Below are 14,810 nucleotides of genomic sequence, written 5' to 3' on the forward strand. Positions count from 1 at the left end.
GAGAAAAGCTCCAAAGATACAATATCAAAAACAAAATATCAAAAATACAAATAAGAATAAAGTCAATTATAATAAGTAGAAAATAACATCTAACTTAAAGTAAAATATAATAGGTAGAACATAACATCTACTGTTTGATAAGTATCACAGTAGTACATGTAAGCACAAGATAGTATTAAGAAAAACAGGAAAAGCAACAGAACTGCAATACAAGAATAACAAATAAGTTTACAATTTTTAATTTCTATATTCACTAGTAAATGTAAGGAGAGAAAGTATTAGTTAAGAATTTTAGTTAGTAGGTGTGCACAGATAGTATTTACATAAGTGGTTGACTATAGTAGGAGTGCTCCTATGGAAGGGAAGCAAGGGCGCCCGCAGGCAGGTGCAAGGGGGTGCACTTGCACCCCCCTGGAATCAGCAATCGGCTGAATACAGCATTTCAAACAAAGTTTTTCTGACTACAGCAAAGTTTTTCTTTTGTGCGTTCTTCTTTAAGAAGATCGCGGGTAGGCGTGCTGACATCATCGCGGGAACTTAGATGGGCTGACATCATCACTATGTGAAAGCGGGAACTTAGACAGGGTATTCAAGCGGGAACGGAACTCAGACGGAGTATGCAGGAACGGAAGATGGGGAGTCAGATGGAGTATGCAGGAACGGAAGATGGAGAGTCTGACGGAGTATTCAGGAACAGAAGATGGGACCCATTCAGGTAGTGTGTGTGTGTGTGTGTGTGTGTGTGTGTGTGTGTGTGTGTGTGTGTGTGGTGGTGGGTAGAGAATAAGGCTTGAACCCTGTACCTTGGGCCCAAGTGGCAAGAGCCTGAATTCCCTACCCACCACCATTTGTAAACATATTGTAGGATTTTCCCTCATACCTTTTCTGTTCCTCATAAAATCTGTGGTTTCTGCATTTGTGTCCTTGTTGCCTGATATTCTTGGCTGTCTGGAGTGTTTCTCCCTGGGCCTCTGCTAAAAAAATTAGCTTTTTTTTTCAAAGTCAGACTTTCCTGGTTAATAAATGTAAATATCGGACTTCTTTTCTTCAGAAAGTGTATGGTAACAAAAGCAAGCTTTTATTCTAGCAATTTTCTAAGTGTACAAGATGGATATTTGAAATGTATCCCTGTGTTTGGGACTGTATTCCCCCCATTATTGGCTTCATCCAGGTTTTGTGCTAGGGTTGAGAGTTATGGTAAGAATTGAATTCACTGAATATGTTTGGGGCTGTATTCACCCAGTGTTGACTTTGTTCAGGTATTTATTGGCTTCATCCAGGTATTTATTGGCTTCATCCAGGTTTTTTGCTAATGTTGAGAGCTATGGTAAGAACTGATTTCACTGAAAATGTTTGGGGGCTATATTCTCTCATTACTGGCTTTGTCCGGTGTTATTTGCTAAGAGGTTGAGAGCTATGGTGAGAACTGAATTCACTGAATGTTTGGTGGTTGTAGTCACCCATTATTGGCTTTGTTCAGGTCTTTTGTGCTAAGAGGTTGACAGCTGTGCTATGGTGAGAACTGAATTCACTAAATGGTAAGGTTTCAGTCTTCCTCTTTCACAAAACTGATTTGGCGTAGTGGTATGTTGCTTTGACTTTTGCACGGGGTCCCCTGGGTTCAAGACGTGGCAGTGAAATGTATGGTGGTAATGCAGCATTTTATTCTAGCAACTTTCAAACATTATACAAGCAATGTTTAAAATGTGTCCCTGTTGTTTGGCCTTTTGCCCCCAATAAATTTGGCTTTTTCCAGATTTCTTGTGCTGCAAAGTTCAGAGATACAGCTGAGTGTCGAGTAGATTTTACAAGGAGCTGAGAGCTGCAGGGGAGCAAAAGTTTAGTGCTGATTATGTTTAGTCTGCTTACATTAATAGCACAACAGATAGTGTACTTGCTTTAGATGCTGAAGGCTGTGGGTTCTATTCCCGCAGTAGGTAAATGCATTGCTGATGCTGTATTGTGTTGTAAAGGGGGTGGATGCTGCAGTCCTTTTGGCAAAGATACCTAGTAACTATGAACCTGTTAACAGTTTGCTATCCATTCTCTATTGCGGTATTACTAGCTTTTCATTTTACTGCATGCAACAAAGGCAATTTATTCTTCAAGGGTAACGGGCACTTTATTTGTAGATTAAATAATGACAAAGTGTTTGCTAGCAGCAACCTCTATTAGTTACAAATTTCTTCAATGTGGATTTTACTACAGAGACTGTGTATTTTTTACTGATACTGGTGGACTTGAGTAAACGTTATGATGGAAATGTTCTGAATTGGGCAATTTTGTCATTGGTGGATGCTTTTTGTTTCTTTGTTTACTGGAAAAATTTTCAAAACAATAAATTTAAAATGCCCTTTAACAACTGTACTGTATTGTACAAGGAATATAATGTAATACAGTCAGGAAGGTGTATCAAAGAGCATGTGTATGTTATGTTCGAGGGGCCTATGATTTTGAAGACAGCCCAGAGTTAATATTTGCAATTGGCAAAATGTATTTTCTCTGAAAGTGGGTTTCGTGCTGTTTCAATGCATGTGAGTTTCAAGGGCAGAGAAGTATTAATGTTAGTCTATTTTCATTGAGACTGCATTGCTTTAACAGATATGTATTAGGGCTTGTGCTGTAAAATGCAAAATAAAACTTTCAAATGAAATCCTAAATCATCGCAGAAGTAAAGCAGTATGCACATTAGTGTTTATGGTAAATGGGGCAAAATAACCAAGGAATGGGACATTGGAATGGCTGCAGGGGGGGAGGCTCCATTTGACCATGATTTTGTGAGGGGGGGGTAGCAAACTCGACAGCCCCGGTTGAACTATACCTCTCAGTTGTCCATATCTTTGCAGAATTAATAGATATTTGCTGCTTATTTTTGGTTTGTTTCTCAAAATTTGTGGTTTTCTAGCAAATCATTTAGGAATTAAGGCATTAAATGACAGACATTGAGTTTCAGATGTCATAATCTTCAGAAAAATGCATGCTAATGCAAGACTGTCTAAGTTTATACAAGAGCAATTTTTAGTAGTGTTTCTATGTTCCCCAATATATTTGGCCTTGTTCAGATTTCCTGCATTAAGAGGTTGAGAGGTACGTGGAAATCACTTTGTAGATTAGGAATATCCAAACATCTCAATTGTCCCCAATTCTGGCTCAAAATGTTGCTCTCCCCTAATAATGCCTCCTCCAAAATGGCAATTTTGGAAGAAAATGTGGAGGGTTTACAATTATAACTGTAATGATCAGTTGTAGATTACCTTTATTTCAGAAATGCATGTGGATGCTCTTATTTTGTTAGCTGCTTCAAGTTAACTGTTAATATTAAAAAGGTGTCCCTTTTTGACAGGTATTTTGCATCACATTTTGGTCTGTTTTTCATAAAATTGTGGTTTCTGGCAAATTAGTGGCAAGTCATTAAAGATTGAAGTTAGAAAATAATGGCAGACATTTGAGTTTCAGATTTTATACCCTTCAGAAAATTTGTACTAATGCAAGATTTACCTGTTCTATTAAGTTAATAAGAGCAATATTTAAAAATTGGCCTTATTTTTGGGCCTGTGTCCCACTTCTAGTTCTATGTATGGCTTTGTCCAGATTTCTTGCTCTGAAGTTGAGAGGTAGGAGTGTCAGAGCCTTCAAATTATGACATACTTATTGCACCCCAGCCCCCATTGTAGTGGCTCGGGATGTGTCCAAGGAAGGCAAGAAGCAGTTATGCAGTAAGTGTGCAGAGTATTCCCCCATCCAAGGTAGATCACAAATATGACCGTGGCTTTTCATCTGTCCTTGATTTTGCAAAATGTTCTGGTTTTCTATCAGATTTTTATACTGTTGATTTATGCTTCTTATTATTCAGGAACTGCATGCTATCAGTGTCCTGTTGCTCTGTTTAAGTAGCCATGGTTTAATGAACATCAGGTAAGCTTGTCGGAGATTGTAAGATGCAAGTAAGCTTTAGTAAGCTTGTCGGACATTGTAAGATGCAAGTAAGCTTTAGTAAGCATATTGTTAAAGAATTGCTAGCATTGAAAGCCTTTTCGTTGTTGCCATGCAGAGAATATTTACATAGCTAGATAATGTATAAGCCTTGGGTATTGAAATGCATATGACAGTATTTGTAATAAAAGGACAGGATTACAGTATTTTCAGAAGCTCATTACATTTTATTGGAGACCAGTGTCTTATAGCAGTGTCTGTGTGTTAGTACACTTGTAGTTGGGTGGCTTTAATGGTATATGGTAAATAAGCATTGCTACCTTACTTAAAGCTAAGCCCTGCAACAACTAGCTCCACAATGAAGTCAAAACACAATAGCTCTGGTGGGTAAATGTACTCTGTAGTAATAAAAAAGGCAAATGTTTGAAATGACTACAGCTTATGTGCAAACACAATAGGTAGTGATGAAACAATGCTCTGCTAAAAATGCTTTAATGCTCCACATTGCTGAGCTGCAATCACTAGCTACCAGGATTTCACCCACTTCAGATCAAGCACAGTGCCGTTCAGTGCAACCTTCCCAGAACTAATTCAAGTCTGACCAGAATTATTTGGTGTGTGTATGAGGGAGGTAGCATACCCCTCAGCTGTCCAGATTTTTGCCCCATATTCCTCTTAAAAAGGATTGAAGTTGCTAAATAATGAGACTGCATACTAACACAAATCCTGTTACTTTTGCAATTTTCTGAGAGCCATATTTATAATTTGTCCCTATTTATTTTAGGCTTTGTCAAGATTTCTTGCACTAAGGGTGAAACCTTGAGGGGTGTGGTATCTTTGTAAGAGAGAGAGAAAGTGAAATGCCCAAGTTAGAGTTAGCAGGTGGAATTTTCAAGTGCATTTTCAAGGAACTGTGAGTTTTAAGGGAAGCGAAGTTCACTGCTGCTCATGCCAAGTCTATTTACAATGTGCAACCATTTTGTTTAGCAAATGGTATCTCTATTGTGGTATAAAGTTTTAAAGCTATGTTAGTAGCACCACAAGTAGAATACTTGCATCTTAATGTAAAGGCTTGAGGTTCTATTCCTACAGCATATACATTTGTATGCTGCAGTCCTCAGGATGTCCTCCTTTGGATGAGATGCCTAATAACTATGAACCTGTTTTTCAGCTTGTCATCCATTTTCTATTGCAATATACCAGCTTACCATTTTTTAATTTAACCTAGGCAATTTATTCTTTGACGGCAGCAGGCACTGAATTTGTAGATGAAACACTGAAATATACAAGTGTTGCTGTCTAATACAATGGATATAATTCAATTATATATTATAATTAATACAATCAGGTAAATCAAATAACTTTTGCATGGCCCTAACGGTGTGCAAGGAGCCTATTGCTTGAAAACAGTTCAAAGGTAAATAACCTGCCACTGGCCAGATGCATTTTCTTTGAATGTGGGTTTCAATGCCGTTTCATTGAATGTGAGTTTCAAAAGTAGAGAAGCTTTAATGCCAAGTCTGTTTTCATTGCAAGACTATTGCTTTGTTTAGGTTTAGTAAATGTCTCAGTGTTTGGGCTATAATGTTTGAAATAAAAGTTGTAAATTTAAATCCAACTGCCTGTAATCATTGTAGAACTAAAGCATAACACAGTATGCACACAGATTTGAACAGTGTCTACAGTAAATGGGGAGAAATAGCCAAGTAATGGGACACTGGAATGGCTGTGTGGGCGGGGCTTGGGTGGGTGGACTTGGGTGGGGCTGTGTTGGCAGGGGGCGGGGTGAGCTATGTGGGTGGGGCTCTGGGTTTGCACCCCCCTGCAAAAAATCCTGCGGGCTCCCTTGAAGGGAAGGGATTATAGAATAAGGAGTGTGAAGTAGCTGGAGGAATTTATGCAGGGTGGGTACAGGAGCATTCCCAGTGAGAAGATAGGTGTGAATGGAGGAGAGATTTAAAGATAGGAAGGCTGCTGGTAATACGGATGTGTGATGGGAGGGAATTCCAGAGGCGGGCCAGGGCAAAGGAAAGTAAGAGTTTACCTGCTGGACGGTTAGGTTTATTGAGTTCAAGTAGGTTCTAAGTGTTGGTTCTAAGGGGTCTATTAGGATGGTGCATGGTGAAGGCTGAGGAGAGAGAGGGGCATAGTGAGGGCTTAAAGATGAGTTTATGAGCTTGAGTTAGTTGAGTGTAAGAAAGATAGTTTGGGAGCTCTAGCCAATTCAGTTTGTGGAGGGCAGTACAGTGGTGAGAGGAGGATCTATGGCCAGAGGCGAATTTAGCGATGTTGTTGTAGCAGGAAGAAAGTTTTGTTTTGGTAGAGGATTTAAGGTTGGTTAGTAGTGGGGCACCATATAGTAGAGAGGGGATGAGGTATGTAGTAGATAGGAGGAATCTGGTAGAAGGGGAGAGGAAGCGTGTGTGCCGGTAGAACATACCAAGTTTCTGATGTGTTTTTTTAATGTTTGTTTGTATATGGGAATCAAATGTGAGCTGATTATCAATGAGAGTTCCTAGCAGTTTGACATTGGAGACAATTTCTAGGGATGTATTATTTTGACTGGTTATGAGGAAAGAGTTTTTGTCAATAGTTATGGTTTTTGATGGGGTGAATAGAATCAGTTTGGTTTTAGATGGATTGAGAGCAAGATGATTATCATGCATCCATTTTTCAGTGGTTGTGAAGGCATCCTGAGTTATTTTTTTAAGGGAGGGAATAGAGTTTGCAGCACAGATAATGGTAGAGTCGTCAGCGTATTGGACTATTTTAGCATTTGGGATATTGTGGTGGAAGTCATTAATGAAGATATTGAATAATAGTGGACCTAATATGGAGCCTTGACAGTGTTGAGGTAAGAGGAGGTGGATTTCTTCCATTTAACAGATTGCTGCCGATTGGAGAGGTAACTAGAAAACCAACTGATGCAAGAGGGGGAAAGATGTAGGTTAGAGAGTTTGTTGAGTAACAGGGAGTGGGAGATGGTGTTGAAGGCTTTAGAAAGGTCTAGGAGGAGAGTAGAGACAATATAGTTGGAGTCTCTGGCTTTATTTACAGTTTCAAGGAAGGAGAGAAGAGCAGTAGTAGTGCTATGACCGGGTCGAAATCCATGTTGTGTTGGAGTTAATAGGTGATTATTGGTGAGGTAAGGTAGCAGTTGTATGTGTATGCATTTTTCTAGTAGTTTAGAGATGGGGGATAAGATGGCAATTGGTCTGAAGTTGGAAATGGCATTGTTGTTACCTCCTTTGTGGAGGGGAATGATGTAAGCTTTTTTCCAGATTTGGGGTACATAACTTTCTTGGATGGACCGATTTAAAAGTATGCAAATTGGGTAGGCTATGGCTTCAGTAGCTGTCTTTAGGAAGAAGGAAGGGATGTTGTCGGGAGTGTTAGAGCAAGGTTTTAATTTAAGAAGCAATTTTTTATAGTACATATGGGTATGGGTTTGGGGGAGAAGAGAGGGTGGTCAGAGGACGAGCATTCAAGATTGGAAGTGGAAGTAGGAGTTGTAGCTGGAGGAGTCGAGTTATTAGAAAATGAAGATGTTAATTTAGATATGGAATCAATAAAGAAGCTGTTAAATTGGAAGGCGAGATTGGTATCACTAATATTTTCATTTGGTTGTGGGTTTTCCTTTTTGCCAGGGTTGAAGAGGGAGGAGATACTATTCCAGAACTTTTTTGGGTTAGTCTTATGATTATTTTGGAGGGTAATATAGTAGGATCTGCGGTCAGAATTGATAAGTTTTTTGACTCTGTTGCGGAGTGTTTTGTATTCATTTAGGGAGGCTGGGTTTTGTCTTTATAGTAGCTTTTCAAGGCTTTATTGCGAAGGCGCATGGTAGATAAGGTATCTTTTTTTAACCATGGGAGAGTTTTGCTCTTAATTCTTTTTATTCTAAGTGGAGCTAAGGAGTCGAGGAGGTTTAGAAATGATATATTAAAATAGGTGACAGCTTCATCTAGGGGTAGTGTATGTAGGGGACTCCAATTGAATTGTTTCAATAATTCAGAGAAGGTGTTTTGGTTGAAGTTCTTTAAGGAGCGCACAGAGATGGTGGTATGAGAAAGCTGTAGAGAGGTAGAGTGACGGTGAGCAAAGGTGGGAAAGTGGTCACTGAGAGGGTCAGGGAGTGTACCGCTACTTGAAAATAGGTGAGGGTGTGATACCAGAATCCAGTCTAGGGTGCTTCCACAGGAATGGTCTTTGGAAGGTCTGGTTATTGACTCAATTAACTGGTGAAAGTTATAAAGGTTTATATTTTGAGGATTTGTTGGGCATTGGATAGAGGACCAGTTAATGTTAACATCGCCGAGAATGATAACTTCATTAGTAATGTTGGTGGAGAGCCAAGAGAGGATGTCCTCAAGAGTAGCTATGTTATCACCAGGAGGGATGTAGAGGGAGGCTAAGCATATTGTTTTATGCTTGTTAAGATGGAGTAGTGTTAGAAGTAGTTCGGCATTGGCAAATTGGGGAACTGGTTTAGTATAAGAAGTAACTGAGAAGGAGGAGCCATAGAGAAGGGCTACACCTCCTCCTTTTTTGTGGGTTCTATCTTTCCTGATGATATTATAGTTAGGGGGGGTTATTTCTGAGTCTTTTATAGAGGGTCGTAGCCATGTTTCAGATATTGATAGTATGTCTGGGTTATTGTGGAGAAGCCAGGCATGGAGGTTAGGGATTTTGTTACATATACTTTGGGCATTTAATGCTGAGAAGGTAATGGTTTTTATTTAGGACTTGTCCTGTGATAAATTTGACCAGGTCCCAGAATTGCTTTGGGCTATGCTTCTGTGACTTTATAGATGTTTGGAAGAAGATTGCATTGTGTCTTCTGATTACTTTTTTTGATGAGATTCCTTAGTTTAATGAATTATTATCACATACAAGATATATGCCATAAACCTGGGGCAATCTAGCTCTTCTAACAAACATGCAACAATACAGGCCTTCTAATATCTAACAAAACCCTTTATTAAACTTAGTAATACTGGAAAGCCTTCTGAATCTCTTTAACATAGTACAAACAAAATGTATGACCTTTTATATGCCTTTATAAAATCTTTGAAATACTTGAGCACTAATCTATCAGTAACATGTTAAAAATTAAATACATTTGGATTGGTAACGGTATAAAAATTAAATACATTTGGATTGGTAACGGTATATGAATAATTAACCTTTCTACTATAACTTACTGTAAGCCTTTATTCCATCATAATGTAAATGACAAACACAAAGTAAGATTCAACATATTTCCTTAAAAAAAATCATAAACTTCCCCTTATCAAAATATCATAAAATTATAATTCTGATTTAGAAAAATACCACTCCCAAAGGGAACTAACCTAATAACTCATTGTTAATAACCAAGTATTGTTCTCTGTAATTTACCATTTCAGTTAATTTGGGCATCATCCCCCTTGATCTCAACTGAAGGGAATAAGCCCATGACATCATAGCTTCCACTCCATTACATCAATTACAAACTCAAATATTTGGACAGCCACCCATAGTATTCATCTTACATCAAGGTGCCAAATCAAATTATTAACAGAGTCACCCCATCAGCATCAAACAGGGAACTCAATCAGCTAAATTTAATAACCAACTCCACTTTAGAACAGGCACATCTCTTTTACTTCTCAGGGGATATTGAATGCATAGCCCGTAATACAATCCAATAGCCTTGCCATCCCAACTAGTCTTATCATAAAAAAATCCCGCATAATTGGAAAGTGACCTGACTAAGCGGGAACCTACCGAAAGCATCTCAGCACCTTAGCTCAAACTCTCACATAATAAAAAAGACTCATCCAAACTAATAATCATCATCCTTCGTAAGGCCATTCCAAATGGTTGCTCAAGTCTATGCCAAGCTAAAAGATTCAAAGATAATAAAAATAAGGCTAAAGGATTTAACCACGCAACCTAATAAGTTTAAATAGTAAACTTTCAAATTGTACATAATCAGCTGGGCCCACCTAGAGAAGGAGCTATAAATGCGCATGCAATTTATAATTCATTAATCATACATACAGTAACAGACAATGAAGATATATTACTGCATTCACACAAAGACTGAACAATAACCCCTTTAATAAATAACCTTCAACTATTTATCTCCCGGTAGTAAAACTAAGGAGCTTAACAAGACAATTAAATATATTTAAAAAAAATACAACTAACAGGCCCACTTGGAAACAGGAATCTTTCTGGAAGATCTATACCTGAGATAATCATATGCATTTATTTAAATGTTAAAATACTTAGACACAGGCTAATATTTAAACATCTCCCTCACTATACATACAACTGCTTGTGATAACCTTGAGATAGAACCCATATCCCCTTTCTAACAACTACATGAAAGCACACTTGTTATCTGTATAACCAGATTAAAAAACAAGTTTTTCTCCTGAAACACTTGTAAATATACTTGAAACAAGGATACAACTACATATGTTTAAACACAAAATAGTAGAACTAGCTTAGCCCACCTGAAGAAAGAGAAATATATTATGTATACTTTTCCCACACAGGCCTTAACTATTTATTTGTTTTTTATTTATTTATTTAATATTTGTTGACCGGGAATGTCTGGCTAGGTTCCACAGAGCCTGTTTTCAGCAGAGGCCCGGGGAGAAATGCTCCAGATGCTTGTCTTTGGAATGTGGGAGGAAACCGGAGTACCCAGAGGAAACCCACGCGAACACAGGGAGAACATGCAAACTCCACACAGAAGGCACCCCAGCCGAGAATCGAACCAGAGAACCTCTTGCTGTGAGGCGACAACATTAACCGTTGCACCACTGCACCGCCCATTGTTGTACTTTTTAACAAAATATCAATACTTAAGAATTCTCTATGAAAAATTCTTCAATATTTGGCTGATCTCAATCAAAAATGATCAGACAATACACTTGCCTTCTATAGAACTAGTATAGCTGACAACAATCTCTCCTCCAGTATGTTGAGAATCAAAGGGCTTAACAACACAATCATATATTTTAGCACCAAGTAGTATAAAAAGTGTGGTCCACCAGGAAATGTAAATCTCCATCACATACACATTTCTCAGTAAATATTATCCGATATCCTGACAGAATGTAAATATTTATGAAAACCCATACAAATATGTTTAAAAATGTGAAAAATCATGACCAGATTTTCACCCCATACATTAATAGTAGCTCATATAAGTCTAACAAACAAATATCTCTTCTGAAACACTTGCAGTTATGCAAAGAATCAAGGGACTTAGCCATTAATTTACGTATATTTAAGCATAAGACTGTGGAGCAAGCTTAGCCCACCTGGAGAAAACACAGTCAGTTTATATAAGTGGCTTAACAACCAAATATCTACGAAAATGCAAAAAAATATGGTTAGAACTAATGGGCCTAGCCAAAAATTTTATATAAGTATGAAATATTAAAACTAGTTTAGTTCACGTGGAATACATAAAAATCGTTCACATATTTGTCATTCCAGTAGTAAAGGTCATTTGGAAATCTAAGGGATTATCAATTTGTAGGAAATTCCATACAAATAAACTTGCAAAATTACAAATTTTGAGCAAAATTTTTATCACATATATTCAGGTTACAAAAGAACGAGAATGTGGTGTAGATAATTGGTTCAACCAACAACTGAACAAAAATAAATCAAAAACAAAAGAGGATGAACCAAACCACAGCAGGCAGTAAATAAAAAAGAATTCCATTTAACGGTAAGCACTTTCGCAGCACATCAAACTGCTTCATCAAACACAAAAGAAATGCAACGCCTTACTTTTAAACTAAAAACAACCAATAAAATCATTTGTTCAATTACATGAAGTAATAAGTACAGTCCTTGCTTAAAGACATATACAAAAGCATATCTATAATCAGTTTAAAAATTATATTCTAGGCAGTAAACATTCAAAAACATAAACATATTACATACAAATGTGAACAATTTAAAAAGTAATAGAACAGTAATAAAAACAGTAGTCATCTGGGCAGTCCCCTAGCCTGTAAAACTGGCTTTATAGAAACTTTGTCATTAATACCTCTGCCCATGTTAGCTCTCATCCTTATAATGCATTCTAACTCTGCTGTCTCTGTTTTATTTCTGATGTCTCCCCCTCTTTGATTCTTGGGGATTATTTCCATCACCATGAACTTGAATGTGTGTGTATGATCATGTATAGCTACGTGTTTGGCTAAGGCATTAGATTCAGCACCCCTAGATATATCACACAGATGTTCTGTCATGCGTTCTTTTAACATACGATTTGTTTTCCTTATGTAGAATGAATAGCATCTACTACAGTAAGCCAGATAGACAAGGTCAGTTGTATTGCAGTGTGCTGTTAACTCAAATTTCCAAATTGTTTAAACAGTATTTACTAGATGATGCATCATATGATTCTGGTTTTATAGTGTGTCTTTCTTTATTTGTTGAATTCATTTTAGAAAATAATGTATTTTTGTTTGAACACAACTTGTACAGGCAGATCGATGGCGTAGCTATGGGCACTTCTTGTGCCCATAGCTACGCCAACATTTCCATGGCTGCATGGGAAAGAACCACCTGCATCTGCATGAGAGGACAAGACAGTTATTTTTTTATCGGCGTTTTGTCGCTGACCTGTTTTTGCTGGGGGAAGGTAATGAGCATGCCTTGAAGCAGTTTCATAAGGCTATAAACAACAGCACTGAATTCCCTAAATTTACTATCAGTAGTTCTTACAACATCATTGATTTATTAGATGTAAGAATAACAAGGGATAGTGTAAGGGGATTCGATACACAGATCCACAGGAAAGAATGATATAGGAGCTTATACCTCCACAGGCAAAGTTTGCATCTAGGCAACATTTTTAAGAATGTTATCAAAGGCCAAGGCCTAAGAACCTCAAGATTAGTGGCAGATGATCAGAAGTTTAAGGATGAATCTTAAAGACAAGTTCATGGACAGAAGTTATAATGAGAGGGTAGTTACTGGTATACTTTCCCAAATACCCGATAATAGAGGGGAATGGAGTAGACCCTACTTCTCAGATATTACTGTCAATAATAGTGAGGGAAATAAAGGTAAGAAATTTATACATATACCCATCACTTATTCCCGAAATATAAGGTTACTGCAGGATATTTTTGTGAAATACTGGGATATATTATGTGCAGATGATAAAGTCAGGGATATAGTAGGAGACAGACCTAGCTATACATACAAAAATAAGAAATCTTTGAAAAGGCTACTATGTGGGCCGAGGGATGCTTTTATAAATAGGACTGATAGTGGCAGGAGGGATACTTTCCCATGTAAAAAATGTATTTACTGTGGACATTTAGACACCAGTAGTAAGTTCACTCACCAAGACACAGGTAAAGTATGGGAATTTAAATTAACAGCAGACTGCAATACAACTGACCTTGTCTATCTGGCTTACTGTAGTAGATGCTATTCATTCTACATAGGGAAAAACATTGTACGTTAAAAGAACGCATGAGAGAACATCTGTATGATATATCTAGGGGTGCTGAATCTAATGCCTTAGCCAAACACGTAGCTATACATGATCATACACACACATTCAAGTTCATGGTGATGGAAATAATCCCCAAGAATGAAAGAGGGGGAGACATCAGAAATAAAACAGAGACAGCAGAGAATAGATTATAAGGATGAGAGCTAACATGGGCAGAGGTATTAATGGCAAAGTTTCTATAAAGCCAGTTTTACAGGCTAGGGGACTGCCCAGGTGACTACTGTTTTTATTACTGTTCTATTACTTTTTAAATTGTTCACATTTGTATGTAATATGTTTATGTTTTTGAATGTTTACTGCCTAGAAGATCATTTTTAAACTGATTATAGATATGCTTTTGTATATGTCTTTAAACAAGGACTGTACTTATTACTCCATGTAATTGAACAAATTATTTATTGGTTGTTTTTAGTTTAAAAGTAGGGCATTTTTTGTGTGTCTGATGAAGCAGCTTGATGTGCTGTGAAAGCGCTTACCATTAAATGGAATTCTTTTTTATTTGCTGCCTGCTGTGGTTTGGTTCATCCTCTTTTGTATATGTCTTTAAACAAGGACTGTACTTATTACTCCATGTAATTCACCAAATGATTGTATTGGTTGTTTTTAGATTAAAAGTAAGTCGTTGCATTTCTTGTGTGTCTGATGAAGCAGCTTGATGTGCTGCGAAAGCGCTTACCATTAAAGGGAATTATTTTTTATTTGCTGCCTGCTGTGGTTTGGTTAATCCACTCTTGTTTTTGGTTTACTTTTGTTCAGTTGTTGGTTGAACCAATTATCTACACCACATTATTATTCTTTTGCATTCTTGTTGGTTGTTTGTGGTGTAGTACCATGGCTGAGGGAATTACCCATTGTGCATGAGTTAGAATACGTACCTGAGCTGAATGGCGGACAGATAATCAAGCAAGGGAGACTGCAGCCCCTGGCGAATAACCTGAGCAATCCCTTGTTGGACATTGATGTATCGAGCCTTTAGAAGGACTCGATAGAAGTAAGTGATCTTGATTCTTTACAACTAAAGAAAGATATGTTTAAGTTGGAGAATGGTTTAAGAAAGCTTAAAAGGCTTCAAATGCAAAGGTTTCACTTTGGAGCCTGTTTAAAGTTACAAATAATTCCAAGTGGGCTACGGGTTCTCAAGATGCCCACGTATGGGGACACATACAAACAGTTATTAATTAAATGGCAACAACTTCATCTAGACTTGGGATTCAGCTACATGTGTCTTCTTATAGAACAGTTTCTACCAGAAGAAGAATCACTGGCTTGCAATATTCTTCAAATGCAAACTGAACTATATGAACATTATCCTCCCAGTACTGTGGATTTT

The sequence above is a fragment of the Protopterus annectens genome, chromosome 7.part0 (genome assembly GCF_019279795.1).
Source record: "Protopterus annectens isolate FY-2018-M chromosome 7.part0, PAN1.0, whole genome shotgun sequence".
Classification (NCBI taxonomy): domain Eukaryota; kingdom Metazoa; phylum Chordata; order Ceratodontiformes; family Protopteridae; genus Protopterus; species Protopterus annectens.